Source organism: Aristolochia californica, unplaced genomic scaffold, assembly GCF_029961685.1.
Source record: "Aristolochia californica isolate CCGP_79_NKW_82.1479 unplaced genomic scaffold, dmAriCali1.0.hap1 SCAF_15, whole genome shotgun sequence".
NCBI lineage: Eukaryota > Viridiplantae > Streptophyta > Magnoliopsida > Piperales > Aristolochiaceae > Aristolochia > Aristolochia californica.
The window spans coordinates 17,767,646-17,795,516 of NW_027181826.1; positions in this window are offsets into that span (position 1 = coordinate 17,767,646).

The window sequence follows — 27,871 nt, forward strand, 5'->3', positions numbered from 1 at the left end:
GTTTTGGAATTTCCACTAGTACAACCCCTAATAGCTTGGTGGAATTTCATAAGAAAAGATTTCAAATTGATCCGAACAAGTTTTAAATGTAGTGGATATATATGCCTGAAACATGTTGATGACGCAAATGACCTAATGATCCAAAAATTTTAAGGAGTAGAAAAAATAAAATTCTCAACTTAACGTGTGGTGGGATATTTACCAGAGCCAAACTACCGACTTTTACCTATTTTAAAAAAAGCAAACCTAACAATCATACATCATCGTAAATGTTTTGATCGATTAATGAAGTGTAACGACTATAATTTTTGTTTGAAATGACTAATCGTTTGGGAGTCAACATTCCGTTAAAAATAAGTCCCCTCCCCCCCCCCCCCCTTCCCCTTCTTCCGATGATTGCAAAACCCAATATCTAAAAAAATAAAAGAGTTTAAACTCCTTAAAAATCACAGATACTTTTTGGAATTATCTCTCTCAGCATTTGTGCATTTCCATTTTGGATGTTCAATTTTTTTTCAAATCCAAACTTGACTTTTAACTCTTCCATTTTTCTCGTAAACAAAAAGATAAGGCAAATAGATCACAACAAAAAAAACATTTTAGAGTTGATGTATGCAAATAAATTAGAAAACTAAATTAAATGTAAGTGAAGAAATTTATTTCACGCAATAAAAATGAACACCAAAGTTTTGTTATTCATGTTTAGTAAATTCTACTAGAACAACCCCAAATAGCTTGGTGGAATTTTATAAGAAAGAGATTTTTAATTTATCCTTGTTTTAAATCTGGTGGATATGCATGCCTGAGACATGTTGAAGATGAAAATGACCTAATGAACCAAAAATTTCGAGTAGAAAAAATTAAATTCTCAAGTTATTGTGCGGTGGGATATTTACCAGAGCCAAACAACCCACTTTTTGCCTATTTTAAAAAATGCAGACCTAACAATCATAGATCATCGTAAATGTTTTGATCGATTAATGATATGTAATAGCTATAATTTCTATTAGAAATGACTTATGGTTTGGAAGTCAACACTTAGTTAAAAATGCCTCGCCCCCCTCTTCCATGATTGCAAAACCCAATATATAAAAAGATAAAAGAGTATACAATCCATAAAAATCACAGATACTTTTTGGAATTATCTCTCTCAGCATTTGTGCATTTCCATTTTTTATGTAATTTTTTTTTCAAATCCAAACTTGAGTTTTCATTCTCCCTTTTATCTCGTAAACAAAATGAAAAGACAAATAGATCACAAAAACTGAAAATTTTAGAGTTTATGTATGCAAAAAAATTGAAAACTATAATAAATGTAAATGAAGAAAATTATTTCACGCACTAAAAATGAACACAAAAGTTTTCTTATCCATGTTTGGGAAAACTCCACTAGAACAACCCCTAATAGGTTGGTGTAATTTTATAAGAAAGAGATTTCTAATTGATCCTAACATGATTTAAATGTGGTGGATATGCATGCCTAAAACATATTGAAGCTGCAAATGACCTAATGATCCAAAAATTTCAAGGAATAGAAAAAAATTAAATTCTCAAGTTAACATGCGGTGGGATATTTACCAGAGCCAAACAACCCACTTTTTGCCTATTTTACGAAAAGCGGACCTAACAATCATAGATCAACATAAATGTTTTGATCGATTAATGATATGTAATGGCAATAATTTTTTTTAGAAATGACTTATGGTTTGGGAGTCAACACTCTGTTTACAACTCAACCCCCCCCCCGCCCTCCCTCTTCTGATGATTGCAAAACTCAATATATAAAAAATGAAAAGAGTTTACCATCCTTAAATATCACAGATACTTTTTGGTATTGTCTCTCTCAGCATTTGTGCATTTCTATTTTGGATGTTCAATTTTTTTTCAAATCCAAACTTGAGTTTTCACTCTCCCATTTTTCTCTTAAACAAAAAGATAAGGAAAATAGATCACAACAAAACGAAAATTTTAGAGTTTATATACGCAAAAAATTGAAAACTATAAGAAATTTAAGTGAAGAAAATTATTTCACGCACTAAAAATGAACACCAAGGTTTTGTTATCCATGTTTCGGAAATTCCACTAGTTCAACCCGTAATAGCTTAGAGAAATTTTATAAGAAAGAGATTTCTAATTGATCCTAACATATTTTATATGTGGTGGATATGCTAGCCTGAAATATGTTGAAGATGCAAATGACCTAATGATCCAAAATTTCAAGGAGAAGAAAAAATTAAATTCTTAAGTTAACATCCGGTGGGATATTTACATGAGTCAAACAACTCACTTTTTGCCAATTTTACAAAAAGCAGATGTAACTATCATAGATCATCGTAACTCTTTTGATCGATTAATGATGTTTAACGGTTAAAATATTTTTCAGAAATGACTTATGGTTTGGGAGTCAAAACATAGTTAAAAAAAGCTTCACCCCTCTCTTTCGATGATTGCAAAACCCAATATATAAAATACTAAAAGAGTTTACAATCCTTAAAAATCACAGATAATTTTTGGAATTATCCCTCTCACCATTTGTGCCTTTCAATTTCCAATGTTCAAATTTTTTTCAAATCTAAACTTGAGTTTTCACTCTCCAATTTTTCTCGTAAACAAAAAGATAAGGCAAGTATATAAAAAAAAATGAAAATTTTAGAGTTTATGTATGCAACAAATTCAAAACTATAATAAATGTAAGTGAAGAAAAATATTTCACGCATAAAAAATAAAGACCAAAGTTTTGTTATCTATGTTTGGGAAATTCCACTGGTACAACCCCTAATAGCTTGGTGGAATTGTGTCAGAAAGAGATTACTAATTGATCCTTACATATTTTAAATGTGGTGGATATGCTTGCCTGAAACATGTTGAAGATGCAAATGACCTAATGATCCTATAGTTTCAAGGAGTAGAAAAAATTAAATTCTCAAGTTAACGTGCAGTGGGATATTTACCAGAGCCAAACAACTCACTTTTTGCCCAAGTTACAAAAAGTGGACCTAACAGTCATAGATCATCGTAAATGTTTTGATTGATTAATGAAGTGTAATGGCTATAATTTTTGTTAGAAATAACTTATGGTTTGGAAGTCAATAATCAGCCCCCTCTTCTGTTGATTGCAAAACCCAATATATAAAAAATTAAAAGTGTTTACAATCCTTAAAAATCACAGATACTTTTTGGAATTATCTCTCTCAAAATTTGTGCATTTCCATTTTGGATGTTCATTTTTTTTTCAAATCCAAACTTGAGTTTTCATTGTCCCATTTTTCCCTTGAACAAAAAATAATGCAAATAGATCACAACAAAATGAAAATTTTAGAGCTTATGTATGAAAAAAAATTAAAAACTATAATAAATGTAAGTGAAGAAAATTATTTCACACACTAAAAATGAACACCAAAGTTTTGTTATCCATGTTTAGGAAATTCCACTGTTACAACCCCTAACAGCTTGGTGGAATTTTGTAAGAAAGAGATTTTTAATTGATCCTTATATGTTTTAAATGTGGTGGATATGCATGCCTGAAACATGTTGAAGATGCAAATGACCTAATGATCAAAAAATTTCAAGGAGTAGAAAAAATTAAATTCTCAAGTTATCAAGTGATAGGATATTTACCAGAGCCAAAACAACCCACATTTTGCCCATGTTACAAAAAGCGCACCTAACAATCATAGATAATCATAAATATTTTGATTGATTAATGAGGTGTAACTGCTATAATTTTTGTTAGAAATGACTTATAGTTTGGAAGCCAACAATCAGTTACGAATGCCTCGCCCCTCCTCTTTAGATGATTGCAAAACCGAATATATAAAAAACTAAAAGTTTTTAAAATCCTTAAAAATCTAAGATACTCTTTGGAATTATCTCCCTCAACATTTGTGTATTTCCATTTTGGATGTTCAAATTTTTTTCAAATCCAAACTTCAGTTTCCTCTCTCCCTTTTTTCTCATAAACAAAATGATAAAGTAAATAGATCACAGCAAAATAAAAATTTCAGAATTTTTGTATGCAAAAATGGAAAACTATAATAAATTTAAGTGAAGAAAATTATTTCACATACTAAAAATGAACATCAAAGTTTTGTTATCCATGTTTAGGAAATTCCACTGTTACAACCCCTAATAGCTCTGTGGAATTTTTTAAGAAAGAGATTTCTAATTGATCCTTACATGTTTTAAATGTGGTGGATGTATATGCCTGAAACATGTTGAAGATGCAAATGTCCTAATGATCAAAAAATTTCAAGGAGTAGAAAAATTAAATTCTCAAGTTAACGTGCGGTGGGATATTTACAAGAGCCAAACAACCCACTTTTTGCCCATGTTAGAAAAAGCGGACCTAACAATCATAGATCATCGTAATTGTTTTGATTGATTAATGAGGTGTAATGGCTATAATTTTTGTTAGAAATGACTTATGGTTTGGAAGTCAACAATCAGTTAAAAATACCTCGCCCCCCTCTTCCAATGATTGCAAAACCGAATATATAAAAAACTAAAAGTTTTTAAAATCCTTAAAAATCTAAGATACTCTTTGGAATTATCTCCCTCAACATTTGTGTATTTCCATTTTGGATGTTCAAATTTTTTTCAAATCCAAACTTGTGTTTTCACTCTCCCATTTTTCTTGTAAACAAAAAGATAATGCAAATAGATCACAATAAAAAGAAAATTTTGGAGCTTATGTACGAAAAAATTTGAAAACTATGATAAATGTAAGTGAAGAAAATTATTTCTCGCACTAAAAATGAACACCAAAGTTTTGTTATCCATGTTTAGGAAATTGCACTGTTACAACCCCTAATAGTTTGGTGGAATTTTGTAAGAAAGATATTTCTAATTGATCCTTACATGTTTTAAATGTGGTGGATATGCATGCCTGAAACATGTTGAAGATGCAATTGACCTAATAATCAAAAAATTTCAAGGAGTAGAAAAAATTAAATTCTCAAGTTAACGTGCGGTGGGATATTTACCAGAGCCAAACAACCCACTTTTTGCCCATGTTACAAAAAGCGGACCTAACAATCATAGATCATCGTAAATGTTTTGATTGATTAATGACGTGTAACGGCTATAATTTTTGTTAGAAATGACTTATGGTTTGGAAGCCAACAATCAGTTAAAAATGCCTCGCCCCTCCCCCCCCTTCTGATGATTGCAAAACCCAATACATAAAAAACTAAAAGTGTTTACAGATACTGTTTGGAATTATCTCTCTCAGAATTTGTGCATTTCCATTTTGGATGTTCAATATTTTTTCAAATCCAAACTTGAGTTTTCTCTCTCCCTTTTTTCTCGTAAACAAAAAAATAAGGCAAATAGATCACAAAAAAATGAAAATTTCAGAGCTTATGTATGCAAAAAATTGAAAACTATAATAAATGTAAGTGAACAAAATTATTTCATGCACTAAAAATGAACACCAAAGTTTTGTTATCCATATTTGGGAAATTCCATTTGTACAACCCCTCATAGCTTGATGGAATTTTGTAAGAAAGAGATTTCTAATTGATCCTAACATGTTTTAAATGTGGTCGATACGCTTGCCAGAAACATGTTGAAGATGCAAATGACCTAATGATCCAAAATTTTCGAGTAGAAAAAATTAAATTCTAAAGTTAACGTGTTGTGGGATATTTACCATAGCCAAACAACCCACTTTTTGCCTATTTTAAAAAAAGCGGACCTAGGAATCATTGATCATCGTAAATGTTTTGATCGATTATTGATGTGTAATGGCTACAAGTTATGTTAGAAATGACTTATGGTTTGAGAGTCAACACTCAGTTAAAAATGCCTCGCCCCCCTCTTCCGATGATTGCAAAACCCAATATATAAAAAAACTAAAAGAGTTTACTTTCCTTAAAAATCACAGATACATATTTGAATTATCTCTCTCAACATTTGTGCATTTCCATTTTGGATGTTCATTTTTTTTTCAAATCCAAACTTGAGTTTCCATTTTCCCATTTTTCTTGTAAACAAAAAGATAAGGCAAATAGATGACAACAAAATGAAAATTTTAGAATTTGTTCGCAAAAAATTGAAAACTATAATAAATGTAAGTGAAGAAAATTATTTCATGCACTAAAAATGAACACAAAGGTTTTGTTATCCATGTTTGGGAAATTCCACTCGTACAATCCGTAATAGCTTAGTGAAATTTTAAAAGAAAGAGATTTCTAATTGATCCTAACATGTTTTAAATGTGGTGAATATGCAAGCCTGAAACATGTTGAAGATGCAAATGACCTAATGATCCAAAATTTCAAGAAGATGAAAAAATTAAATTCTGAATTTAATGTTGGGTGGGATATTTACCTAAGTCAAATAACTCACTTTTTGCAAATTTTACAAAAAGCGGACGTAACAATCATAGATCATCGTAAATTTTTCTATTGATTAATGAAGTATAACAACTAAAATATTTTTCAGAAATGACTTATGGTTTGGGAGTCAAAACATAGTTAAAAATGCCTCACCCCCCTCTTTCGATGATTGCAAAACCACATATATAAAAAATTAAAAGAGTTTTCAATCCTTAAAAATCACAGGTACTTTTTGGAATTATCTCTCTCAACATTTGTGTAGTTCAATTTTCGATGTTCAATTTTTTTTCAAATCCAAACTTGAGTTTTCATTCTCCCATTTTTCTCGTAAACAAAAAGATAAGGCAAATAGATTACAACAAAATGAAATATTTAGAGTTTATGTATGCAAAAAATTGAAAACTATAATAAATGTAAGAGAAGAAAATTATTTCACGCACTAAAAATGAACACCAAAGTTTTGTTATCCATGTTTGGGAAATTCCACTGGTACAACCCTAACAACTTGGGGAATTTTGTAAGAAGGAGATTGGTAATTGATCCTAACATGTTCTCAATGCGGTGGATATGCATGTCTGAAACATGTTGAAGATGCAAATGACCTAATCATCCAAAAATTTCATGTAGAAAAAATTAAATTCTCAAGTTTAAGTGCGGTAGGATATTTACCAGAGCCAAACAACCCACTTTTTTGCCTATTTTACAAAAAAAGGGACCTAACAATCATAGACCATCGTAAATGTTTTTATCGATTAATTATGTGTAACGGCTATAATTTTTGTTAGAAATGACTTATGGTTTGGGAGTCAACACTCAGTTAAAAATGCCTCACCCCCCTCTTCCGCTGATTGCAAAACCCAATATCTAAAAAACTAAAAGAGTTTACAATCCGTAAAAATCACATATACTTTTTGGAATCATCTCTCTCTACATTTGTGCATTTCCATTTTGGATGTTCAATTTTTTTGTCAAATCCAAACATGAGTTTTCACTCTCCCATTTTTATCGTTAACAAAAAGATAAGGCAAATAGATCACAAAAAATGAAAATTTTAGTGTTTATATATGAAAAAAATTGAAAACTATAATAAATTTAAGTGAATAAAATTATTTCACGGACAAAAAATGAACACCAAAGTTTTGTTATCTATGTTTGGGAAATTCCACTAGTACAACCCCTAATAGCTTGGTGGAATTTTGTAAGAAAGAGATTTCTAATTGATCCTTACATGTTTTAAATGTGGTGGACATGCATGCCAGAAACATGTTGAAGATGCAAATGACCTAATGATAAAAAATTTCCTGGAGTAGAAAAAATTAAATTCTCAAGTTAACATGCGGTGGGATATTTACTAGAGCCAAAACACCCACTTTTTGCCCTTGTTACAAAAAGCGGACCAAACAATCATAGATCATTGTAAATGTTTTGATTTATTAATAAGGTGTAACGGCTATAATTTTTGTTAGAAATGACTGATGGTTTGGAAGTCACCAATCAGTAAAAAATGCCTCCCCCCCACTCCCCTCTTCCGATTATTGTAAAACCCAATATATAAAATACTAAAAGTTTTTATAATCCTTAAAAATCACAGACACTTTTTGGAATCATCTCTCTTAGCATTTGTGCATTTCCATTTTGGATGTTCAATTTTTTTTCAAATCCAAACTTGAGTTTTCTCTCTGCCTTTTTTCTTGTAAATAAAAAGATAAGGCAAATAGATCACCACAAAATTAAAATTTTAGAGTTTATGTATGAAAAAATTGAAAACTATAATAAATTTAAGTGAAGAAAATTATTTCATGCACTAAAAATGAACTCCAAGGTTTTGTTATCCATGTTTGGGAAATTCCACTAGTACAACCCGTAATAGCTTAGTGGAATTTTATAAGAAAGAGATTTCTAATTGATCCTAACATAATGTGGTGGAAATGCATGCCTTAAACATGTTGAAGATGCAAATGACCTAATGATCCAAAAATTTGAAGGAGTAGAAAAAATTAAATTCTCAAGTTAACGAGCGGTGGGATATTTACCAGAGCAAAACAACCCACTTTTTGCCTATTTTACAAAATGCGGAACTAACAATCATAGATCAGCGTAAATGTTTAGATTGATTAATGATGTGTAATGGCTACAATTTTTGTTAGAATTGACTTCTGGTTTGGGAGTCAACACTCAGTTAAAAAAGCCTCGGCCCCTCCTCTTCCGATGATTGTACAACACAATACATAAAAAACTAAAAGAGTTTACCATCCTTAAAATCACAGTTACTTTTTGGAATTATCTCTCTCAGCATTTGTAAGTTTCCAAATTGGATGTTCAATTTTTTTAAAATCCAAACTTCAGTTTTCACTCCCCCATTTTTCATGTAAACAAAAAGATAAGGCATATAGATCAATACAAAATGAAAATTTTAGATTTTATGTATGCAAAAAATTGAAAACTAAAATAAATATAAGTGAAGAAAATTATTTCACCCACTAAAAATGAACACCAAAGTTTTGTTATCCATGTTTGGGAAATTCCACTAGTACAAACCCAAATAGCTAGGTGGAATTTTATAAGAAAGAAATTTCTAATTGATCCTAACATGTTTTAAATGTGGTAGATATGCATGCCTGAAATGAGTTGAAGATGTAAATGACCTAATGATCCAATAATTTTGAGGAGTAAAAAAAATTAAATTCTCAAGTTAACGTGCGATGGGATATTTACCTGTGCCAAACAACCCACTTTTTGCCTATTTTACTTAAAGCGGACCTAACAATCATAGATCATCGTAAATGTTTTGATCGATTAATGATGTGTAACGACTATAATTTTATTTGGAAATGACTTATGGTTTGGGAATCAACACTTAGTTAAAAATGTTGCGCCTCCCACTTCCTATGATTGCAAAACCCAATATATAAAAAACTAAAAGAGTTCACAATCCTTAAAAATCATAGATACTTTAATGAATTATCTCTCTCAGCATTTGTGCATTTCCGTTTTGGATGTTCAATTTTTTTTCAAATCCAAACTTGAGTTTTCACTTTCCCATTTTTCTCGTAAACAAAAAGAAAAGGCAAATAGATCACAACAAAATGAAAATTTTAGAATTTATGTATGCAAAAAATTGAAAACTATAATAAATGTAAGTGAGAAAATTATTTCACGCAATAAAAATGAACACACAAGTTTTGTTATCCATGTTTGGGAAATTCCACTAGTACAACCTTTAATAGTTTGGTGGAATTTTATAAGAAAGAGATTTCTAATTGATCCAAACATGTTTTAAATGTGGTGGATATGCATCCTTGAAACATATTGAAGATGCAAATGACCTAATGATCCAAAAATTTCAAGAAATAGAAAAAATTAAATTCTCAAATTAACGTGCGGTGGGATTTTAACCTGAGCAAAACAACCCACTTTTTGCATATTTTACAAAAAGCGGACATAACAATCATAGATTATCGTAAATGTTTTGATCGATTAATGATGTGTAACGGCTAATTTTTTTTTTTAGAAATGACTTACGGTTTGGGAGTCAACACTCAATTAAAAATGCCTCACCCCACCTCTTCCGATGATTGCACAACCCAATAAGTAAAAAACTAAAAGAGTTTACAATCCTTAAAAATCACATATACTTTTTGGAATTATCTCTCTCGGCATTTGTGCATTTCCATTTTGTATGTTCAATTTGTGTTCAAATCCAAACTTGTGTTTTCACTCTCCCATTTTTCTCGTAAACAAAAAAAAAAGGTAAATCGTTCACAACAAAATGAAAATTTTAGAGTTTACGTGAGTTTTAAATGTGGTGGATATGCATGCCTGAAACATGTTGAAGATGTAAATTATCTAATGATCCAAAAATTTCGAGTAGAAAAATTAAAATTCTCAAGTTAACGTCCGGTGGGCTATTTACCAGAGCCAAACAAAACACTTTTTACCTATTTTATAAAACACGGACCAAACAATCATTGATCATCGTAAATGTTTTGATCGATTAGTGATGTGTGACGGCTATAATTTTTGTTAGTAATGACATATAGTTTGGGAGTCAACAATCAGTTAAAAATGCCTCGCCCCCCTCTTCTGATGATTGCAAAACCCAATATATAAAAAACTAAAAGAGTTTACAATCCATAAAAATCACTGATACTTTTTGGAATTATCTCTCTCAGCATTTGTGCATTTTCATTTTAGATGTTCAATTTTTTTCAAATCCAAACTAGAGTTTTCTCTCTCCCATTTTTCCTGTAAACAAAAAGATAAGGTAAATAGATCTCAACAAAATGAAAAATTTAGAGTTTATGTATGCAAAAAATTGAAAACTATAATAAATGTAAGTGAAGAAAATTATTTCATCCACTAAAAATGAACACCAAAGTTTTGTTATCCATGGTTGGGAAATTCTATTAGTACAACCCCCCATAGCCTGGTGGAATTTTATAAGAAAGAGATTCCTAATTGATCCTAACATGTTTTAAATGTGGTGGATATGCTTGCCAGAAACATTTTGAAGATGCAAATGACCTAATGATCCAAAATTTTCAAGGAGAAGAAAAAATTAAATTCTAAAGATAACGTGTTGTGGGATATTTACCAGAGCCAAACAACCCACTTTTTGCCTATTTAACAAAAAGCAGACCTAACAATCATATATCATCATAGATGTTTTGATAGATTATTGATGTGTAACGGCTATAATTTTTGTTAGAAATGACTTATGGTTTGGGAGTCAACACTCAGTTAAAAATGCCTCGCCCCCCTCTTTCAATGATTGCAAAACCCAATATATAAAAAACTAAAAGAGTTTGCTTTCCGAAAAAATCACAGATACTTTTTTGAATTATCTCTCTCAGCATTTGTGCATTTCCATTTTGGATGTTCAATTTTTTTTCAAATCCAAACTAGAGTTTCCACTCTCCCATTTTTCTTGTAAACAAAAAGATATGGCAAATAGATCACAACAAAAAAAAATTTTAGAGTTTATGTATGAAAAATATTGAAAACTATAATAAATGTATGTGAAGAAAATTATTTCACGCACTAAAAATGAACACAAAGGTTTGGTTATCCATGTTTGGGAAATTCCACTAGTACAACCCGTAATAGCTTAGTGGAATTTTATAAGAAAGATATTTCTAATTGATCCTAACATATTTTATATGTGGTGAATATGCAAGCCTGAAACATGTTGAAGATGAAAAAATTAAATTCTCAAGTTAACGTGCGGTGGGATATTGACCTGAGTCAAACAACTAATTTTTGCCAATTTCACAAAAAGTGAACGTAACAATCATATATCAACGTAAATGTTTTCATCGATTAATGATGTGTAACGGCTAAAATATTTTTCAGAAATGACTTATGCTTTGGGAAAAAAAAATAGTTAAAAATGCCTCACCCCTCATTCGATGATTGCAAAACCCAATATATAAAAAACTAAAAGAGTTTACAATCCTTAAAAATCACAGATACTTTTTTGAATTATCTCTCTCAGCATTTATGCATTTCAATTTTCGATGTTCAATTTTTTATTCAAATCCAAACTTGAGTTTTTTCTCTCCCATTTTTCTCGTAAACAAAAAGATAAGGCAAATAGATCACAAAAAAAATTAATTTTTAGAGTTTATGTAAGAAAAAAATTGAAAACCATAATAAATGTAAATGAAGAAAATTATTTCATGCTCTAAAAATGAACACCAAAGTTTTGTTATCCATGTTTAGGAAATTCCTCTGGTACAACCCCTAATAAATTGGTGGAATTTTGTAAGAAAGAGATTTCTAATTGATCCTAACATGTTCTAAATGCGGTGGATATGCATGCGAGAAACATGGTGAAGATGCAAATGAGCTAATGATCCAAAAATTTCGTAAAGAAAAAATTAAATTCTCAAGTTTACGAGCGGTGGGATATTAACCAAAGCCAAACAACCCACTTTTTGCCTATTTTACAAAAAGCGGACCTAACAATCATAGACCATCATAAATTTTTTTATCGATTAATGATGTGTAACAGCTATAATTTTTGTTAGAAATGACTTATGGTTTGGGAGTCAACACTCAGTTAAAAATGTCTCACCCCCCTCTACCGATGATTGAAAAACCCAATATATAAAAAACTAAAAGAGTTTACAATCCTTAAAACTCACATATACTTTTTGGAATCATCTCTCTCTACATTTGTGCATTTCCATTTTGGAAGTTCAATTTTTTTACAAATCCAAACATGAGTTTTCACTCTCCCATTTTTATCGTTAACAAAAAGATAAGGCAAATTGATCACAATAAAATGAAAATTTGAGAGTTTATATATGCAAAATATTGAAAACTATAATAAATATAGGTGAATAAAATTATTTCACGCACAAAAAATGAACACAAAAGTTTTGTTATGTATGTTTGGGCAATTCCACTAGTACAACCCCTAATAGCTTGGTGGAATTTTGTAAGAAAGAGATTTCAAATTGATTCTTACATGTTTTAAATGTGGTGGACTTGCATGACTGAAACATGTTGAAGATGCAAATGACAATGATCAAAAGATTACAAGGGGTAGCAAAAATTAAATTCTCAAGTTAACGTGCGGTGGGATATTGACCAAAGCCAAACAACCCACTTTTTGCCCATGTTACAAAAAGCAGACCTAACAATCATAGATCATTGTAAATGTTTTGATTGATTAATGAGGTGTAACGGCTATAATTTTTGTTAGAAATGACTGATGGTTTGGATGTAAACAATCAGTTAAAAATGCCTCGCCCCCCTCTTCCGATGATTGCAAAACCCAATATATAAAAAACTAAAAGTTTTACAATCCTTAAAAATCACATATACTTTTTGGAATTATCTCTTTCAGCATTTGTGCATTTCCCTTTTTTATGTTCAATTTTTTTTTCAAATCTAAACTTGAGTTTTCTCTCTCCCTTTTTTCTCGTAAACAAAAAGAGAAGGCAAATAGATCACAACAAAATAAAAATTTTAGAGTTTATGTATGCAAAAAATTTAAAACTTTAATAAATTTAAGTGAAGAAAATTATTTCACGCACTAAAAATGAACACCAAGGTTTTGTTATCCATGTTTGGGAAATTCCACTAGTACAACCTGTAATAGCTTAGTGGTATTTTATAAGAAAGAGATTTCTAATTGATCCTAACATGTTTTAAATGTGGTGGATATGCATGCCTGAAACATGTTGAAGATGCAAATGACCTAATGATCCAAAAATTTGAAGGAGTAGAAAAAATTAAATTTTCAAGTTAACGAGCAGTGGGATATTTACCAGAGCAAAACAACCCACTTTTTGCCTATTTTTCAAGAAGCGGACCTGACAATCATAGATCATCATAAATGTTTTGATCGATTAATGATGTGTAATAGCTAAAAATTTTGTTAGAAATGTGTTACGGTTTTGGAGTCAACACTCAGTTAAAAACGACTCGCCAGCACCCCCCCCCCCCCCCCCCCCCCCCCCCCCTCCTCTTCCCTTTTTTGATGATTGCAGAACACAATATATAAAAAACTAAAGGATTTTACCATCCTTAAAAATCACAAGTACTTTTGGAAATTATCTCTCTCAGCATTAGTGCATTTCCATATTGGATGTTCATTTTTTTTCATCCAAACTTGAGTTTTCGGCCTCCCATTTTTCTCGCAAACAAAAAGATAAGGCATATAGATCAATACAAAATGAAAATTTTAGATTTTATGTATTCAAAAAATTGAAAACTAAAATAAATCTAAGTGAAGAAAATTATTTCACGCACTAAAAATGAAGACCAAAGTTTTGTTATCCATGTTTGGGAAATTCCACTAGTACAAACCCTAATAGCTAGGTGGAATTTTATATGAAAGGAATTTCTAAATAATCCTAACATGTTTTAAATGTGGATGATATGCATGCCTGAAACGAGTTGAAGATGTAAATGACCTAAGGATCCAAAAATTTCGAGGAGTACAAAAAATTAAATTTTCAAGTTAACGTGCGAAGAGATATTTTCTAGTGCCAAACAACCCACTTTTTGCCTATTTTACTTTAAGCGGACCTATCAATCATAAATCATCGTAAATGTTTTGATCGATTAATGATGTGTGACGCCTATAATTTTTTGTGGAAATGACTTATGGTTTGGGAGTCAACACTTACTTAAAAATGTCACGCCCCCCTCGTCTTATGTTTACAAAACCCAATATATAAAAAACTAAAGGAGTTTACAATCCTTAAAAATCATAGATACTTTTATGAATTATCTCTCTCAGCATTTGTGCATTTCCTTTTTGGATGTTCAATTTTTTTTCAAATCCAAACTTGAGTTTTCACTTTCCCATTTTTCTCGTAAACAAAAAGATAAGGTAAATATATCACAAAAAAATGAAAATTTTAGAATTTATGTATGCAAAAAATTGAAAACTATAATAAATTTAAGTAAGCAAATTATTTCACACAATAAAAATGAACAACAAAGTTTTGTTATCCATATTTGGGAAATTCCACTAGTACAACCCCTAATAGTTTGGTGGAATTTTAAAAGAAAGAGATTTCTAATTGATCCTAACATATTTTAAATGTGGTGGATATGCATGCCTGAAACATGTTGAAGATGCAAATGACCTAATGATCAAAAAATTTCAAGGAGTAGAAAAAATTAAATTCTCAAGTTAACGTGAGGTGGGATTTTAACCTGAGCAAGACAACCAACTTTTTGCCTATTTTACAAAAAGCGGACCTAACAATCATAGATCATCGTAAATGTTTTGATAGATTAATGATGTTTAACGATGATATTTTTTGTTAGAAATGACTTATGGTTTGTGAGTTAACACTCAGTTAAAAATGCCTCACCGCACCTCTTCGGAAGATTGCTAAGCCCAATATATAAAAAATTAAAAGAGTTTACAATCCTTAAAAATCACAGATACTTTTTGGGATTATCTCTCTCAAGTTTTGTGCATTTCCATTTTGGGTGTTCAATTTTTTTTCAAATCCAAACTTGTGGTTTCACTCTCCCATTTTTTTCGTAAACAAAAAGAAAAGGCAAATATTTCACAATAAAATGAAAATTTTAGAGTTTACATGAGTTTTAAATGTGGTGGATATGCATGCCTGAAACATGTTGAAGATGCAAAGTATCTAATGATCCAAAAACTTCAAGGAGAAGAAAAATTAAAATTCTCTAGTTAACGTCCGTTCGGATATTTACCAAAGCCAAACAACACAATTTTTGCCTATTTTACAAAACGTGGACCAAACAATCATTGATCATCGTAAATGTTATGAGGAACTAATGATGTGTGATGACTATAATTTTTGTTAGAAATGACTTATGGTTTGGGAGTCAACAATCAATTTAAAATGCCTCGTCCCCCTCTTCCGATGATTTCAAAACCCAATATATAAAAAACTAAAAGAGTTTACAATCCTTAAAAATTACTGATACTTTTTGGAATTATCACTCTCTGCATTTATGCATTTCCATTTTGGATGTTCAATTTGTTTTCAAATCCAAACTAGAGTTTTCTCTCTCCCATTTTTCCCGTAAAAAAAAGATAAGGCAAATAGATCACAACAAAATGAAAAATTTAGATTTTATGTATGCAAAAAATGAAAACTATAATAAATGTAAGTGAGGAAAATTATTTCACGCACTAAAAATGAACACCAAATTTTATTTATCCATGTTTGGAAAATTCCACTAGTACATCCCCTCATAGCTTGGATAAATTTTATAAGAAAGAGATTTCTAATTGATCCTAACATGATTTAAATGTGGTGGATATGCTTGCCAGAAACATGTTGAAGATGCAAATGTCCTATTGATCCAAAATTTGTAAGGAGTAGAAAAAATTAAATTCTCAAGTTAACGTGTTGTGGGATATTTACCTGAGCCAAACAACCCACTTTTTGCCAATTTTACAAAAAAGAGACCTAACAATCATTGATCATTGTAAATGATTTGATCAATTATAGATGTGTAACGGCTATAACTTTTCTTAGAAATGACTTATTGTTTGGCAGTCAACACTCAGTTAAAAATGCCTCGCCCCCTTCTTCCGATGATTGCATAACCCATTATAAAAAAGACTAAAAGAGTTTACTTTCCTTAAAAATCACAGATAATTTTTTGAATTATCTCGCTCAGCATTTGTGCATTTCCATTTTGGATGTTCAATTTTTTTTTCAAATCCAAACTTTTGTTTTCACACTCCCATTTTTCTTGTTAACAAAAAGATAAAGCAAAAAGATCACAACAAAATAAAAATTTTAGAGTTTATGTGCGCAAAAAATTGAAAACTATAATAAATGTAAGTGAAGAAAATTATTCCTCGCACTAAAAATGAACACCAAAGTTTTGTTATCCATGTTTGGGAAATTCCACTTGTACAACCCCTAATAGTTTGGTGGAATTTTATAAGAAAGAGATTTCTAATTGATCCTAACATGTTTTAAACGTTGTCGATATGCAAGCCTGAAACATGTTGAAGATGCAAATGACCTAATGATCCAAAATTTCAAGGAGAAGAAAAAATTAAATTGTCAAGTTAACGTGCGGTGGGATATTTACTAGAAATGACTTTTGGTTTGGGAGTCAAAACATAGTTATAAACGATTCCCCCCCCCCCCCCCCCCCCCCCCTGTCCCCTCCTTTCGATGATTGCAAAACCCAATATATAAAAAAATAAAAGAGTTTACATTCCTTAAAAATCACAGATACTTTTAGGAATTATCTCTCTCTGCATTTGTGCATTTCCATTTTCGATGTTCAATTTTTTTCAAATCCAAACTTGAGTTTTCACTCTCCAATTTTTATCGTAAACAAAAAGATAAGAGTTTATGGATCAGTACAAAATGAAAATTTTAGAGTTTATGTATGCAAAAAATTGAAAACTATAATAAATGTAAGTGAAGTAAATTATTTCACGCACCAAAAATGAACACCAAAGTTTTGATATCCATGTGTTGGAAATTCCACTGGTACAACCCCTAATAGCTCGGTGGAATTTTTTAAGAAAGAGATTGTTAATTGATCCTAACATGTTCTAAATGCAGTGGATATGCATGCCTAAAACATGTTGAAGATGCAAATCACCTAATTATCCAAAAATTTCAAGGAGAAGAAAAAATTAAATTCTCAAGTTAACGTGCGGTGAGATATTTACCTAAGCCAAACAACCCACTTTTTGCGTATTTTAAGAAAAGTGGACCTAACAATTATTGAACATCGTAAATTTTTTGATCGATTAATGACGTCTAACGGCTATAATTTTTGTTAGAAATGACTTATGGTTTGGGAGTTAGTTCAAAATGCCCCCCTGCCCCCACCTCCGCCACCCCCCCCCCCCCCCCCCTTCTCTTCCGATGATTGCAAAACCCATTATATAAAAAAATAAAAGAGTTTACAATCCTTAAAAATCACAGATACTTTTTAGAATTATCTCTCTCAGCATTTGTGCATTCCCATTTTGGATGTTCAATTTTTTTTCAAATCCAAACTTGAGTTTTCGCTCCCCATTTTTCTCATAAACAAAAAGATAATGCAAATAGATCACAACAAAATGAAAATTTTAGAGCTTATATATGGAAAAATTGAAAAATATAATAAATTTAAGTGAAGAAAATTATTTCACGCACTAAAACTGAACACCAAAGTTTTGTTATCCATTTTTAGGAAATTCAACTATTACAACCCCTAATAGCTTGGTGGAATTTTTTAAGAAAGAGATTTCTAATTTATCCTAACATGTTTTAAATGTGGTGGATATGCATGCCTGAAACATGTTGAAGATGCAAATGACCTAATGATCCAAAAATTTGAATGAGTAGAAAAAATTAAATTCTCAAGTTAACAAGCGGTGGGATATTTACCAGAGCAAAACAACCCAATTTTTGCCCATGTTACAAAAAGCGGAGCAAACAATCATACAATCATCGTAAATGATTTGATTGATTAATGATGTGTAATGGCTATAATTTCTGTTAAAAACGACTTATGGTTTGGGAGATAACACTCAGTTAAAAACGACTCGCCCCCTCTTCCGATGATTGCACAACACAATATATAAAAAACTAAAAAAATTTACCATCCTTAAAAATCACAGATACTTTTTGGAATTATCTCTCTTAACACTTATGCATTTCCATATTGGATGTTCAATTATTTAAAAATCCAAACTTGAGTTTTCACTCTCCCATTTTTCTTGTAAACAAAAAGATAAGGCATATAGATCAATACAAAATGAAAATTTTAGATTTTATGTATGCAAAAAATTGAAAACTAAAATAAATCTAAGTGAAGAAAATTATTTCACGCACTAAAAATGAACACCAAAGTTTTGTTATCCATGTTTGGGAAATTCCACTAGTACAAACCCTAATAGCTAGGTGGAATTTTAAAAGAAAGAAATTTCTAATTGATCATAACATTTGTTAAATGTGGTGGATATGCATGCCAGAAACGAGTTGAAGATGTAAATGACCTAATGATCCAAAAATTTCGAGGAGTAGAAAAAATTAAATTCTCAAGTTAACGTGCGATGGGATATTTACCAGTGCCAAACAAGCCACTTTTTGCCTATTTTACAAAAAGCGAACCTAACAATCATAGATCATCATAAATGTTTTGATCGTTTAAAGATGTGTAACGGCTATAATTTTTGTTGGAAATGACTTGTGGTTTAGAGTCTACACTCAGTTAAAAACGTCGTGCCCCCCTCCTCCTATGATTGCAAAACCAAATACATAAAAAAACTTAAAAGAGTTTATAGTCCTTAAAAATCATAAATACTTTTATGAATTATCTCTCTCAGCATTTTTACATTACCTTTTTGGATGTTCAATTTTTTTTCAAATACAAATTTGTGTTTTCACTTTCCCTTTTTTCTCGTAAACAAAAAGATAAGGCAAATAGATCTCAACAAAATGAAAATTTTAGAATTTATGTATGCCAAAAATTGAAAACTATAATAAATGTAAGTGAGAAAATTATTTCACGCAATAAAAATGAACACCAAAGTTTTGTTATCCATGTTTGGGAAATTCCACTGGTACAACCCCTAATAGTTTGGTGGAATTTTATAAGAAAGATATTTCTAATTGATCCTAACATGTTTTAAATGTGGTGGATATGCATGCCTAAATCATGTTGAAGATGCAAATCACCTAATGATCCAAAACTTTCAAGGAGTAGAAAAAATTAATTTCTCAACTTAACATGCGGTGGGATATTAACCTGAGCCAAACAACCCACTTTTTGCTTATTTTACAAAAAGCGGACCTAACAATCATAGATCATCGTAAATGTTTTGATTGATTAATTATGTGTAACGGGTATAATTTTTTTAAGAAATGACTTATAGTTTGGGAGTCAACACTCAATTAAAAATGCCTCACCCCACCTCTTCCGATGATTGCAAATCCCACTATATAAAAATATAAAACAGTTTACCATCCTTAAAAATCACAGACACTTTTATGAATAATCTCTCTCAGCTTTTGTGCATTTCCATTTTGGATGTTCAATTTTTTTTCAAATCCAAACTTTAGTTTTCACTCTCCCATTTTTCTCGTAAATGAAAAGATAAGGCAATTGGATCACAACAAAATGAAAATTTTAGAGTTTATGTATGCAAAAAATCTAAAACTAAAATAAAAGAGAAGAAAATTATTTCATCGACTAAAAATGAACACCAAAGTTTTTTTATCTATGTTTTGGAAATTCTACAAGTACAACCCCTAATAGCTTGGTGGAATTTTATAAGAAAGAGATTTCTAGTCGATCCTAACATGTTTTAAATGTGGTGGATATGCATGCCTGAAACTTGTTGAAGATGCAAATGACCTAATGATCGAAAAATTTCAAGGAGTAGAAAAAATTAAATTCTCAAGTTAACGTGTGATGGGATATTTACTAGAGCCAAACAACCACTTTTTGCCTATTTCACAAAAAGCGGACCTAACAATTATAGATCATCGTAAATGTGTTGATCGATTAATGATGTGTAACGGCTATAATTTTTATTAGAAATTACTTCTGGTTTGGGAGTCAACACACAGTTAAAAAAGTCTCGCCCCACCTCTTCAGATGACTGTAAAATCCAATATAGAAAAAACTAAAAGACTTTATAATCCTTAAAAATCACAGATACTTTTTGGAATTATCTCTCTCAGCATTTGTGCATTTTCATTTTGGATGTTCAATTTTTTTCAAATCCAAACATGAGTTTTCACTCTCCCATTTTTCTCGTAAACAAAAAGACAAGGGAAAGAGATCACAACAAAATGAAAATTTCAGAGTTTATGTAAGCAAAAAATTGAAAACTTTAATAAATGTAAGAGAAGAAAATTATTTAACGCACTAAAAATGAACACCAAAGTTTTATTATCCTTGTTTGTGAAATTCCACTTGTACAACCCCTAATAGTTTGGTGAAATTTTATAAGAAAGATATTTCTAATTGATCCTAACAGGCTACGTGGTGGATATGCATGCCTGAAACGTGTTCAAGATGCAAATGACCAAATGATAGAAAAATTTCAAGGAGTAGGAAAAATTAAATTCTCAAGTTAACGTTGGGTGGGATATTTAACAGAGCCAAACAACCCACTTTTTGCCTATTTTTTAAAAGGCGGACCAAATAATCATTGATCATCGTAATTGTTTTGATCAATTAATAATGTGTAACGGCTATAATTTTTGTTAGAAATGACTTATGGTTTGGGAATCAACACTCAGTTAAAAATGCCTCGCCCAATATATAAAAAACTAAAAGAGTTTACAATCTTTAAAAATCACAGACACTTTTATAAATTATCTCTCTCAGCATTTGTGCATTTCCATTTTGGATGTTCAATTTTTTTTCAAATCAAAATTTGAGTTTTCACTCTCCCATTTTTGTCGTAAACAAAAAGATTAGGCAAATAGATGACAACAAAATCAAAATTTTAGAGTTTATGTATGCAAAAAATTGAAAACTATAATAAATGTAAGTGAAGAAAATTATTTCACGCACTAACAAAGAACACCAAGGTTTTGTTATCCATGTTTGGTATTTTGTAAGAAAGAGATTTCTAATTGATCCTAACTTGTTTTAAATGTGGTGGATATGCATGCCTGAAACATGTTGAAGATGCAAATGACCTAATTATCCAAAAATTTGGAGTAGAAAAAATTAAATTTTCAAGTTAACGAGCGGTGGGATATTTACCAGAGCAAAACAACCCACTTTTTGCCTATTTTACAAAAAGCAGACCTTACAGTCATAGATCATCGTAAATGTTCTGATCGATTAATGATGTGCAATGTCTATAATTTTGGTTAGAAATGACTTATTGTTTGGGAGTCAACACTCAGTTAAAAATGCCACGCCTCCCTCTTCCGATATTTGCAAAACCTAATATATAAAAAATTTACCATCCTTAAAAATCACCGATTCTTTTTGGAGTTATCTCTCTCAGAATTTGTGCATTTCCATTTTGGATGTTCAATTTAATTTTTAAATCCAAACTTGAGTTTTCACTCTCCCATTTTTCTCGTAAACAAAAAGATAAGGCAAATAGACCACAACAAAATGAAAATTTTAGAATATATGTATGCAAAAAATTTAAAACTATAATAAATGTAAGTGAAGAAAATTATTTCACGCACTAAAAATGAGCACCAAAGTTTTTTTATCCAAGTTTGGGAAATACCACTAGTACAACCACTAATAGGTTGGTGGAATTTTGTTAGAAAGTTATTTCTAATTGATCCTAACATTTTTTAAATGTGGTGGATATGCATGCCTGAAATATGTTGAAGATGCAAATGACCTAATGATCGAAAAATTTCAAGGAGTAGAAAAAATTAAATTCTCAAGATAATGTGCGGAGGGATATTTACCAGAGTGAAACAACACACTTTTTGCCTATTTTACAAAATGCGGATCTAACATTAAGAGTTCATCGTAAATGTTTTGTCGATTAATGATGTGTAACGGCTATTTTTTTTTTTTTTTACAAATGACTTGTAGTTTGTGAATCAACACTCAGTTAAAAATATGTCACCCCCCCCCCCCCCCCCCCCCCCCCCCCCCCCCCTTTCTCTTCCGATAATTGCAAAAACCAATATATAAAAACTAAAAGAGTTTAAAATCTCTAAAAATCACAGATACTTTTAGGAATTATCTCTCTCAGAATTTTTGCATTTAATTTTTGGATGTTCAATTTTTTTTCATATCTCAAATTGAGTTTTAACTCTCCCATTTTCTCATAAACAAAAAGATAAGGCAAATAGGTCACAACAAAATGAAAATTTTAGAGTTTATGTTTGGAAAAAAATTGAAAACTATAATAAATGTAAGTGAAGAAAATTTTTTCACGCACTAAAAATGAACACAAAAGTTTTTTTATCCATGTTTGGGAAATTACTCTAGGACAACCCTTAATAGCTTGGTGGAATTTTATAAGAAAGTGATTTCTAATTGATCCTAACCAGTTTTAAATGTGGTGGATATACCTGCCTAAAAAGTGTTGAAGATCCAAAAATTTCGAGTCGAAAAAATTAAATTCTCAAGTTAACATGCGGTGAGATATTTACCTGAGCCAAACAACCAACTTTTTGTCTATTTTGCAAAAGGCCGACCTAACATTCACAGATCATCGTAAATGTTTTGATCGATTAATGATGTGTAACGGCTATATTTTTTGTTAGAAATGCCTTATGGTTTGGGAGTCAACACTCAGTTAAAAATGCCTCGCCGCCCCTCTCGCAGATACTTTTTAGAAGTATGTCTCTCAGCATATGTGCATTTCCATTTTGGATGTTAAATTATTTTTCAAATCCAAACTTGAGTTTTCACTCTCCCATTTTTCTCACGAAACAAAAATATAAGGCAAATAGATCACAACAAAATGAAAATTTTAGAGTTTATGTATGCAAAAAATTGAAACTATAATAAATGTAAGTGAAGAAAATTATTTCACGCACTTTAAATTAACACCAAATTTTTTTATCCATGTTTGGGATATTCCACTAGTACAACCCCTAATAGGTTGGTGAAATTTTATTAGAAACAGATTTCTAATTGATCCTAACATGTTTTATATGTGGTGGATATGCATGCCTGAAACATGTTAAAGATGCAAATGACCTAATGATCAAAAAATTTAAAGGAGTAGAAAAAAAAAATTCTCAAGTTAATGTGCTGTGGGAAATTTACAAGAGACAAAGAACCTACTTTTTGCCTATTTTACAAAAAGCGGGCCTAGCAATCATAGATCATTGTAAATGTTTTGATCGATTAATGATGTGTAATGGCTATAATTTTTGTTAGAAATGACTTATGGTTTGGGAGTCAACACTCAGTTAAAACTGCCTCGCCCCTCTCTTCTTATGATTGCAAAACCCAATATGTAAAAAACTAAAAGTGTTTACCATCCTTAAAAATGAAAGATACTTTTTGGAATTATCTCTTTCAGCATTTGCACATTTCCATTTTGGAAGTTCAATTTTTTTTCAAATCCAAACTTGAGTTTTCACTGTCCCATTTTTCTTGTATAAAAAAAGGTAAGGCAAATAAAATACAACAAAATTAAAATTTTAGAGTTTATGTATGCAAAATATGGAAAAATTTAAAAATGTGAGTGAAGAAAATTATTTCACACACTAAAAATGAACACCGAAGTTTTGTGATCCGTGTTTGGAAAATTCCACTAGTACAACCCCTAATAGCTTGGTGGAATTTTATTAGAAAAAGATTTCTAATTGATCCTAACATGTTTTAAATAGGGTGGATATGCATGCCTGAAACATGTTGAAGATGCAAATGACCTAATGATCCAAAAATTTAAAACAATAGAAAAAATTAAATTCTCAAGTTAACGAGCGGTGGGATATTTACCAAAGCCAAACAACCCACTTTTTGCCTATTTTACAAAATGCGGACCTAACAATCATAGATCATCATAAATGTTTTGATCGATTAAGGATGTGTAATGGCTATAATTTTTGTTAGAAATGACTTATGGTTTGGGAGTTATCACTCAGTTAAAAATGCCTCTCCTCCCCTTTTTCGATGATTGAAAAACCCAATATATAAAAAACTAAAAGAGTTTACAATCCATAAAATCACATATACTTTTTGGAATTATCTCTCTCAGAATTTGTGCATTTCCATTTTGGATGTTCAATTTCTTTCAAATCCAAACTTGATTTTCCACTATCCCATTTTTCACGTAAACAAAAAGATAAGGCAAATAGATCACAACAAAATGAAAATTTTAGATTTTATGTATGAAAAAAATTGAAAACTTAAATAAATGTAAGTCAAGAAAATTATTTCTCGCACTAAAAATGAACACCAAGGTTTTGTTATCCATGTTTGGGAAATTCCACTTGTGCAACCCCAAATAGTTTGGTTGAATTTTGTAAGAAAGAGATTTCTAATTGACCCTAAAATGTTTTAAAAGTGGTGGATATGCATGCCTGAAACATGCTGTTGATACAAATGACCAAATGATAAAAAAAATTTCATGCAGTAGAAAAAATTAAATTCTCAAGTTAACGTGCGGTGGGATATTTAACAGAGCCAAACAACCGACTTTTTGCCTATTTTACATATTGGACCTAACAATGACAGATCATCGTAAATTTTTTGATCGATTAATAATGCGCAAAAGCTATAATTTTTGTTAGAATTGACTTTTGGTTCTGGAGTCAACACTCAGTTAAATTTGCCTCGGCCCCCCTTTTCAGATGATTGTAAAACCTAATATATAAAACACTAAAAGATTTAACAATACTTAAAAATCACAATTACTTTTTGGAATTATCTCTCTCAGGATTTTTGATTTTCCATTTTGGATGTTAAATTTTTTTCCAAATCCAAACTTGAGTTTTCACTCTTCCATTTTTCTCGTAAACAAAAAGATATGGCAAATAGATCTCAACAAAATGAAAATTTTAAAATTTATGTATGCAAAAAATTGAAAAATATAATAAATGTGATTGAAGAAAATTATTTCTCTCACTAAAAATGTACTCCAAAATTTTGTTATCCATGTTTGGGAATTTCCCCTAGTACAATCCCTAATAGCTTGTGGAATTTTATAAGAAAGAGATTTCTAATTGATCCTAACATGTTTTAAATGTGGTGGATATGCATGCCTGAAACATGTTGAAGATGGAAATGACCTAATGATCCAAATATTTCCCGGAGTAGAAAGAAATAAATTCTCAAGTTAACGTGCGGTGGGATATTTACTAGAGCCAAACAACCCACTTTTTTGCCTATTTTTTAAAAAGAGGACCTAACTATCATAGATCAGGGTAAATGTTTTGATCGATTAATGATGTGTAACAGCTATAATTTTTTAGAATTGACTAATGGTTTGGGAGTCAACACTCAGTTAAAAATGCCTCGATCCCCCTTTTCCGATGATTGCAAAACCTAATATATAAAAAACTAAAATAGTTGAAAATTCATAAAATTCACAGAATCTTTTTGGAATTATCTCTCTCAGCATTTGTGCATTTCCATTTTGGATGTTCAATTTTTTTTTCAAATCCGAATTTGAGTTTTCACTCTCCCATTTTTATCTTAAACAAAAAGATAAGGCAAATTGAAAACAACAAAATGAAAATTTTAGATTTTTTGTATGCAAAAAATTGAAAGCTTTAATAAATGTAAGTGAAAAAAATTATTTCACGCACTAAAAATCAACACCAAAGTTATGTTATCCATGTTTGGGAAATTCCACTACTACAGCCCCTAATTGGTTGGTCGAATTTTATAAGAAAAAGATTTATAATTGATCTTATCATGTTTTAAATGTGGTGGATATGCATGCCCGAATCATGTTGAAGATGAAAATGACCAAATGATCCAAAAATTTCAATGAGTAGAAAAAATTAAATTCTTAAGCTAACGTGCGGTGTGATATTTGCAAGAGCCAAACAACCCAATTTTTGCCTATTTTAAAAAAATCGGACCTAACATTCATAGATCATCGTAAATGTTTTGTTGTATTAATGATGTGTAATGGCTATTATTTTTTTTAGAAATGACTTATGGTTTGGGAACCAACACTCAGATAAAAGTTCCTCACCCCACTTTTTCCGATGATTGAAAACCAAATATATAAAAACTAAAAGAGTTTACAATCCTTAAAAATCACATATACTTTTTGCAATTATCTCTCTCAGCATTTGGGCATTTCCATTTTGGATGTTCAATTTTTTTTCAAATCCAAAATCGAGTTTTCACTCTCCTACTTTTCTCGTAAAATAAAAAGATAAGGCAAATAAAACAGAACAAAATGAAAATTTAAGAGTTTATGTATGAAAAATTGAAAACTACAATTAATGTATGTGAAGAAAATTATTTCAGGGACTAAAAATGAACACCAAAGTTTTGTTATCCATGTTTGGGAAATTCAACTAGTACAACCCCTAATAGCTTGGTGGAATTTTTTAAGAAAGATATTTCTAATTGATTCTAACATGTTTTAAATGTGGATATGCATGCCTGAAACATGTTGAAGTTGCAAATGACCAAATGATCCAAAAATTTCAAGGAGTAGAAAAATTTAAATTCTCAAGTTAATGTGCGGTGGGATATTTACCAGAACCAAACAACCCACTTTTTGCCTATTTAACAAATAGCGGACCTAACAATCATAGATCATCGTAAATTTTTTGATCGGTTAAAGATGCATAAAAGCTATAATTTTTTCAAAAAGCGGACCATACATTCATAGATCATCGTAATTTTTTTGATCGAATGATGATGTGTAACGGCTATAATTTTTTTTAGAAATGACTTATGGTTTGGGAGTCAACACTCAGTTAAAAATGCCTCACCCCCCCCCCCCCCCCCCTCTTTTCCCGATGATTGAAAAACCTAATATATAAAAAACTAAAAGAGTTTAAAATACTTATAAATCACACATACTTTTTGGAATTATCACTCTCGGCATTTGTGCATTTCCATTTTGGATGTTCCATTTTTTTTCAAATCCAAACTTGAGTTTTCACTTTCCTATTTTTCACGTATACAAAAAGATTAGGCAAATAGAATACAACAAAATGACAATATAGGAGTTTATGTACGCAAAAAATTGAAAACTATTACAAATGTAAGTGAAGAAAACTATTTCACGTACTAAAAATGAACTCCAAAGTTATGTTATCCATGTTTGGGAAATTCCACTTGTACAACCCCAAAAAGCTTGGCGGAATTTTATATGAAAGAGATTTCTAATTGATCCTAAGATGTTTTAAATGTGGATATGTATGCCTGAAACATGTTGAAGATGCAAATGACCAAATGATCCAAAAATTTCAAGGAGTAGAAAATTTTAAATTCTCAAGTTAATGGGCGGAGGGATATTTAACAGAACCAAGCAACCCACTTTTTGCCTATTTAACAAATAGCGGACCTAACAATCATAGATCATCGTAAATTTTTTGATTGATTACTGATGCGTAAAGGTTATAATTTTTTTTAGAAATGACTTTTGGTTCTGGAGTCAACACTCAGTTAAATATGCCTTGGCCCGCCTTTTT